General features: G+C 34.7%; 1 pseudogene; it reads left to right on the top strand.

Annotated features, from left to right (window-relative positions):
- The first annotated feature begins 7,766 nt into the window (after window positions 1-7,766).
- LOC105812636 lies at window positions 7,767-8,541 on the top strand (annotated as a pseudogene).
- Window positions 8,542-8,751: the final 210 nt, after the last annotated feature.

Below are 8,751 nucleotides of genomic sequence, written 5' to 3'. Positions count from 1 at the left end.
TATAAACATTAATAATAAACTAGACAATGGAGATCATTATTCCCATTTTGTTTTTAGAAACTAAAGCTCAGTATAGTTAAATAATTTATCCTAAGATAGATGATTTGCAAGTGTTGGAGGCAATAATAAGGTCTGGGTCATTGATTTAGAGGAAAATGTGCTTTCCCTTACAGCAACTCATCTTTTAAAATTATTAGTTGAAAATATAGATCATAAAATGGAATGTGATGAATAAGAATACTATTCTTTTTATTTCCAAAAAGCATCATATCTGGTCTTCTGTTTTTACAAACTACTCATCTTCTATTTCATTTTTCCATTTCATGTGCTCTCCAAAAAAATGCTTGAAGCCTCCTCATTGTCAACTCATCAAAGGTCGCATGTTAAATACCTAAAAATACGTGCTTAGTGTTTTATACACAATACAATACAAAGACTATAATGATACCATCACCAAAATTATCAAGGTTATTGCTCTGTTTCATCTATCCTTTTTTCTTAGCTGAAATATTTTAAAGCAAATTCCAGATATCATTTTACCATTTATTTTAGTAAACATGTCCAAAAAATAGAAACGTTTTCTCCTATAATGCTAAGGCCATTGTCACACACAATAAAATTAACAAAATACCTAAGTAAAAGTTAATACTCAAGTTATATTCACATATTTTTGATTGACTAAAAAGGTAATGTTTCACGGGGAGGCTGAGGTAGGAAGATTGCTTGAGCCCAGGGGTTGGAGGCTGCAGTGAACTGATTGAGCCACTGCACACCAGCCTGGGTGTCACGAGATCCCATTTCAAAAAAAAAAAAAGTTTCACAGTTCATATCAGTTCTCCCTTACACTGCAATTTGGATGTGTCTTCCAGGAAGCATTAAGATGGCATTAAGAGTGTAGAAGATTTATTAGGAGTTAAACAAAAGAAAAAAAGAAAAGAAAACAGGATTGGGTAGGGGGACCGACAGCACTATGGTGCAATTGTAGCAAAATTTCTGCCAGACCAACAGAAAACTGTGGAGCCCATTAGAGATGTCCCATCTTGTAAAGAAATGGTGTACTCATGCTCCACATTCTTGCTCACTCGTTAGCTAGAGCGGAGAAAAAAGGCTGAGGAGAACCTACAGGAACTCACATCTGGAGCCTGTCAGAGGGGTGGGGAACCTGCAGCCCCAAGGCCACATGTGGCCCTCCAGATCCCCAAGTGCGACCCCTCACCTGAATCCAAATTTCACAGAACAAATCCCTTTATTAAAATTTGGATTCAGTCAAAAGACTGTACTCAAGGATCCAGAAGGCCACGTGTGGCCCCAGGGCTGCAGGTTCCCCAACCCTTATCCTCTATATTTCTGATAAACTGAAAGTTACCTATGAAAGCTTGGTTGGATTAAGGTTCAACATTTTTGGCAAAAATACTTCATAGATGCTACTTGAAATTCATATTGTATTCATGTATTAGGAGACTGATTCCTCTATCATAACATTACCCTTCAATTTTTTATTCAATCCTTTTAAGCAATGATAACCATTATATTATTAGGAATTACAAAATCATGATTTTATAATTCTATCACTTTTTCTACATTTATGAGCATAAAATCTTCTGTAAAGAATAATTTTCTCTTATCAATATGAACTACTTGGTTACCTTACAAGGAAACTGTACAGAAAAAACAAAACAAATGCCTGTTTTCCTTCATAGGGCCAATTCACATAATAAAGAGTTGTGTCCTAGTTACTTCCTATAACCAATGAATTGCTGGGTTTTATTTTGTGTTTTTATTTATATTGTTTTTGGTTTTCTCATTTTTATTTAATATTATGAACTCATGAGTTTTGTTTTGACCTGTATTTGAGAATATTTATTGAATAAGAAGAGGATATTTAAGTATAAAATTTGAAATTAACCCCTTTATTGTTACTCTACAAATTTTATTGATTGATTGATTGATTGACAGGGTCTCACTCTGCCCTGGCTAGAGTGCAGTGGCATCATCATAGCTCACTGCAACCTCAAAGTCCTGGGCTCAGATGATCCTCCTACCTCCACCTCCAGAGTAGCTAGGACTACAGGAGTGCACCACCATGCCTGGCTAATTTTTTAATGTTTTGTAGAGATGAGGTCTCACTATGTTGCTCAGGCTGGTCTCAAACCCCTGGCCTCAAGTGATGCTCCTGCCTTAGCCTCCCAAAGAGCTAGGATTACAAACATGGACCACCACACATCCAGCCTCCACTAAAATTTTGATGAAAATAATGAAGCGTTTTGCTACTAAATGCACAAATAAATAGAATTACATATTTACCCATAGACCTCCCCCACACACTGAAATTAAAAACTACTTTTTATAAACTCAGTACATTCTCTTGTCCATTATAATAATATAGGTCACATTATAACAGTTCCCATTCCTCCAGTTAAGAACCGCTCCTTTGCTTTGTATTTTTTTAATTTGTAACTTTTCATTTTGAAATTAATTCCAGTTTATAAAACACTGCAAAATATAGTACAAAGAATTTCTGAATACCCTTCACCCAGCTTCCCTGGAACAAAGACTTGGTGACTATTTTGGACCATGTGGCAACCTTGAGAAGTGATGCCACTAAGGATAGTGGAGTAAAGGATAATAGGAACGTGGGTTCAGAATAATTATGGAGCTGCTAGACCGCCTGAGGACTGCCTGCTCTGGACGTCTTATTGGTGGGAGAGAAATAAACCTCTTTTTGTGTAGCCACTATGTTGGGCTTTCTGTTATAAGCAGACTAATTTTTTCTTAACTGATACCTAAAGGCTTCTCACACCCCATCCCCATTACTATCATTCTAACAATGTCCTGCAATATTATATATTATTTTAATGCATATTGATCCTTTCCATGTTGTATTATTCCATAATATTGTTGGGAAGGAATTATATTCGGAAATATGGCTTCTGGATATTCATACTAAGCAGCCATTATAACTTTTATACACAGTTATACAGGTTTATATACTTTCTAAACCCAATAGATCAGTAATGATAAGTATACCTTTATTATATGTAATCCCTATCCCAAATCATCTTTGAACTAGAATACCTATCTTATGCTTTGAAATCAGATGTGCTTGGACTATTCAGTAGCTCTCTATGTAGGCAAAATGTATCACAAATTCCCTATAGTCTAATAGTATCATTTGATCATTACCACATGGTTATAAGGTAGACAGGATGGAAATTATTGCTATTTAATGACTAAACTGTGATAAGAGATAGCAAAATAACTTTCTCATGGTCTCATGCTGGTGAGTTATAGAATCAGGATTAGAAAATATTGTTTCTGTCATTTGCTCTATATCTACTCTTTAATATATAGCAGAAAAAGCATCTATATATCATAAAAACCCATATGGAATATTTTTTAAAATATTGAATTTTAACACATGATAATTTGTAAATCCTTTAAATTGAATTATTTTCAGTGCCTCATATATTATTTATTTACTTTCAAAATAAGTCATTTCAAAATAAGTAGTGAGGGTTTAAATATATATTATCAGGTAATATCTCTGTAACAGCAAAGAAATCACATACTTCAATTTAATCTATATCCTGAATGGTTAGTAAAAATGAAGCCATATTATTTTTTATGTTTGTAGCTAAGTCGATTGTGATTTCCCATTTCTGTAAGTTAATTGAAACCAATAGTATAAGATTACTTATTCCACAATATTCCATAGTATATTTTTTAGACCATGAATACAATGTAATTTTAACAACAAGAATTACTGTGGCTAATGCTTACTTTTTGCTTCTTATTACAATTCATAAGTCATACACATATTTTAAATAAATTTTACTTGGTTAATTTGCAAAAGCTGTTTAGCTAAGTGTCCAAGGTAAGCTGTAATAATCACGAGTGTTTTCACTAACAGAAAGATAGGTAGATTGTTTTTATTATAACAAGACACACACACATATAATCAGAATATTCTGTAACTAAAGCAGAATTTATATGTTTACTGGGAGATGAGATAATTACTCTAGAATTGCCATGAAAACAAGGACATTTTAAGGCAGTCATCATTGAATCTTTATGACCGTTTATATTACTATCTCCCTATGTTTCAAATTTGCTTATATAGGAGTGTTGCTAGACTGCTAAAATAATTCACAAATTATTACATAGTTATTACCTTGCGTTTGGTTCCCAGAAATGCAAAATTCATGCCTGCAAAGAATATGTCTGAGCATTGTTTTCTCATTTACCATGTGTTTGGTAATGTAGTAAAAACATTGCTCGCATTTATAATAGTATATAATGTAGAATACACATGATTTTCCTCATTTGTTGGTTTTTTTCTTTTTTGTCACATTGAGCTACATGTACCAAGATGGCTTGACTGAGAAATTAACTTTGCTTCCCCCCCCCCATTGTGAATTCAGCATTAAAAATTTTATGAAAAGAGAGAGATTTTCCCATCCTCATTCCCTCGAAATGAAGAGCCAGGGCTTTGGGTCCTAGAGATCTGGGTTTCCCTGGCTCCACAATAGAGGACTTTGATGTTAAAATATAGGATTCAGAAAATACTGTTTTTGAATTAGAGGAGGGTAAGAGTATTTAGTGTCAAATGAGTAGATATAAATTGTCCTAGAAAGAGTTGGGGTTCTTGAGACCACTAGCATTTTACTCTTCATGCAGGACTTCAGAAGTGGCAGAGCCTCCAAACAGTATGACTGTGTGTATGTGTGGCACAAGGCATGATGTTTTGGGACCAAGGAGAAAGCCCTGCATCAAAATTAGACAAGAAGAGTGTGGATGTTTTTAGCAGAGAAACTCACTCTCAAATGGATCACGCAAACTGAGCAAGGAGAAAAAGCAGACTGAGTCCACTAGAGCTGTGCTGTCTAACATGGTAGCCGCCCCCCCACACATGGCTATTTAAATTTGAATTTAAATGGGTTATAATGAGATAAAATTAAAAATCTAATTCCTCATTCATGCTGGCCACATTTCAAATGCTCAGTGGCCACCTGTAGCTAATGGCCACTATATTAAACCTCACAGAATAGATCATTTCCATCATCACAGAAAGTTCTACTGGACATATTTTCCCTAGACCCTTATTACTAAGGAGGGTAAAAATTAAAATGACTGAGATTAAATTCCACATTAATATCTGATTTAGAAAATTAAGAAACATGGCATTTATTGGATGCCCAGTTTTGAGGAAAAAATTATTATCGTTCCCATTAAACATTCTCTCTTTCTTCCTCCCTTCCTCCCTTCCTGCCTTCTTTCCTTCCTTCCTTCCTTCCTTTCTTTTTTCTCCTTCTTTCTACCTTTTTCCCCTCAAAATGTATTCCTATAATTCTCAAAATGTCATGTGAAAAGTTCCCACAACAAAAAAGAAAAGTAAAAAAGTTCATGTGGCATCTGATATTGTAATCAACTACACTTCAAAGCAGATATTTCCTTAAAAGTTAGTGTTTTGTCTTAAATTTGATATGAACATTTCCTTTCTAGTACCTGCAGACTAAAAGAAGAGGGGAAAATAAGACCTCCCTCTGAAAACAACTAGAAAAAAACAGAAAAAAAAGTATGAAAGAAACATTTGTTTGAAGGATTTGGACATCTTTGTAGGCAGTAAGGAAAGGAGATATGACTACAGAAGTGAGTCAAGCATTCAGGCCCTCTTTACCCTAGAAATGTTTACTAATGCTGACAGTAGGTGTTTACTAATGCTGACAGTATTACCACTGAGCTTCAATCAGACTCATAGGTATGGAAGTAGTAGAATTGGAATTTACAGAACACCGAAGAGGAGGTTCCTTGGCAAACACCACAAAGCTCCAGTGGGAACTTTAATAAAGGGCTACACACTAAGAATAAGGGTAAACCACAAATGGATCAGCCCTCACAGGGATGAATGAAAGCTCAGCTTTAAATTGTATTAATACTTCAGTGAATTGAAGTAATCTGGAATTATTAATACACCTAACCTAGTTGTCTGCCAAAAATAAACTAAGTTCTTTCTGGAAGAATATATAATAATATCTTCCAGGGCTTCAAATTTTCTCTGCAATGTCTCACATATAATGACTAGAACTTACTCAAAATAAGCGAGATTACAAGGAGATAAGTTTATATGACCCAAACTCTACGGATATAATAGATTACTTCTCACAAGAAATTCAAATAATGAAGGTGCCAAAAAAAATTTTACAAAAATTATGATTACCATGGTCAAGTAATTAAAAGACAAAATTGAGAATTTTGAAGGAAAACTGAAAATGTTTTAAAAAGTGAAAATTCTAGAACTGAAAAATATATCAGAAAAAATTAAGCATTCAATGAATGAGTTACAGTTGAAGAGGGACTAGTAAGCTAGAAGATAAATTAGAAAAAAATATTCTGACTAAAGCACAGATATTGAAAAGAATGAGAAATGTAAAAAAAGGCATATGGGAAATATAAGACAAGATAAATAGACATAATATATATTTATTTGAAGCCATGTATGGAGGGAAAACAAAGGAAATTAGGCAGAAGCAATAATTAAAGAGAAAATGGCTGAGAACACTCCAAAATTGGCAAACGGTATTAAGCAATAGATTCAATAAGCTCTATGCAATCTAATCAGGATAAACAAAAACAATAACAACATCAAAAAACTACCTAGCAACATCATGGTAAAACTTCTGAAAACCAAAACAAAGAAAAAGAGCTAATATCACCCCACTCTCCCTAGCTCTGTGGTAGCCTTGGCAATCAACAGCTTTGCAACTAGAGTGTCTTGAAAACCAGTAGCCTCACTGCCACTAAAAGAGAAAATATTGATTTGGATCTCCTCAAAAGACCCATCCCAGACAACTGTCACTATTTAACCATTTTGGCAGTTCACAGTAAAGCTCTATTCTCAGAGCTTGCGTTTCTGTGACCTGACTCAGAGCTGTGAGATCAATGTTATTTCCAGTGCATTTGCCAAAAAAAAAAAAAAAAAAATCAACAATTCTTTAATAATGCAGCTGCTTGAGTCAGCATTATGAGTTGGGGCTAACAGGTGGCTGGTTAAAAATATAAAGGAAAATTTAAAAATGACAAGTCCATAGGGGACTTTGATAAACTTCAACAATACCTGGGAATCTAGAAGGTCATGTACATGCAGAGGGCTGTATATGTCCAGGTTTAGGGGCTAGCCCAGGAAATACCTAAAAAAAAGCCCTAACCTCATACTTGTGATTGACCTTGAAGTTCTGTGTGAGCAGGAATTAAAGGTTAAAGAAAAGTTTTAAACTTCCTGTTGGAGCATTGAAAGCATACCCCAACACACACACACACACACACACACACACACACACATACACACACACCTCATATTCAAGCTGTCAAGAGCCAAAGGCAGAGAGAAACTTAAAATCAGCAAGAAAAATGTGGCTCATCATTACAAGGGATCCTTGATAAAAATAATGCTGACTTCTCATCAGAAACAATGGAGGTGGGAAGGCAGTGGGATAACATATTCAAAGTGCTTGAAATAATAGCCAAGAATTTTATATCCAGCAAAAATATCCTTCAAAAATTAAGGAGAAGGGTGATTCCACACACACATGTGGGCCATATTATCACAGAAGTGGATAGCTGGGCCATAGCAGTGTTTTTTCTTCTGCAGAGTAAAGTACTCTGTGTACATCTTGACTCTTCAGTGTCTTCCCTCTGGAATTATATAAAGCTCAAAAAATATGTCCCTCATGCTTTAAAAAGAGCTTCTTGTAAAAAGAAAAAAATAGATGTCTTAAGGATATGACTCCAAGACCACTGTATTTTCTCCAGAAGGTCACTTGCACCAAGTTGAATATGCCATGGAAGCATCAAAAATGCAGGCATCTGTTCAGAAATTTTAGCAAGCAATGATGTTTTGCTTGCAGCAGAAAGACACAACATCTACAAGCCTCTTGATGAAATCATTTTCTCCAGTAAAATTTATGAACTCAGTGAGAACACGGCTTACAGTGTGGCAGGAAGTGCTAATGTTCTGACTAATAAATCAAGGCTCATTGCTCAAAAGTATTTATTATGGTTTCAGAAGCCAATTCCTATGAGCAGTTGGTTACAGCACTGTGTAATATCAAACAAGCATATACGTAGTCTGGAGGAAAACTTCCCTTTGGTGTTGCATTATTGTACTGCAATTGGCTGGAATAAGGACCATGGCTTTCATCTGCATCAGAGTGGCTGTAGTGGAAATTATGGGTAATGGAAAGCCATATACATTGGAAATAATAGTGCTGCATCTGTGTCAGTATTAAAACAAGAATAAAAGGAAGAGGAAATGACTTTGAAGTCTTAACTTGGTTTAGCCATCGAAGTGTTAAATAAGGACATGAATGTTAGCAAACTGCTGAAAAAGTGGAAATTGCCATATTAACAAGAGAGAACAAAAAAACAGTAATCAGTGTTCTCAAACAAAAGAAAGTGGAATAGTTGATCAAAAAACATGAGAAAGAAGAAACTAAAGCTAAGCATAAGAAGAAAGAAAAAGAAGATAAATAAAAAGATAAATAGAAGACAAAACTCAGGGATTTTAGAACTCATTCAGAGTGCAATTTCTGTGTAAAAGCTTTCCTAATCTTCCATCCTGAGAAAGCTTTGACTTTTTTTTAACTTGTGCAAAAGATTACATTCTGAATTGTATGCTGGTCGTTTCTGTCCAACTGAATACTTTATTGTAATGATGATGATATTTTCATGGACATTTTAATCTTACCTTTGTTG

The sequence above is a fragment of the Propithecus coquereli genome, unplaced genomic scaffold (assembly GCF_000956105.1).
Source record: "Propithecus coquereli isolate 6110/MARCELLA unplaced genomic scaffold, Pcoq_1.0 Scaffold259, whole genome shotgun sequence".
Classification (NCBI taxonomy): domain Eukaryota; kingdom Metazoa; phylum Chordata; class Mammalia; order Primates; family Indriidae; genus Propithecus; species Propithecus coquereli.
The sequence above is the reverse complement of the archived record's forward strand: the minus strand, read 5'-3'. Positions and strand labels throughout refer to the sequence as shown.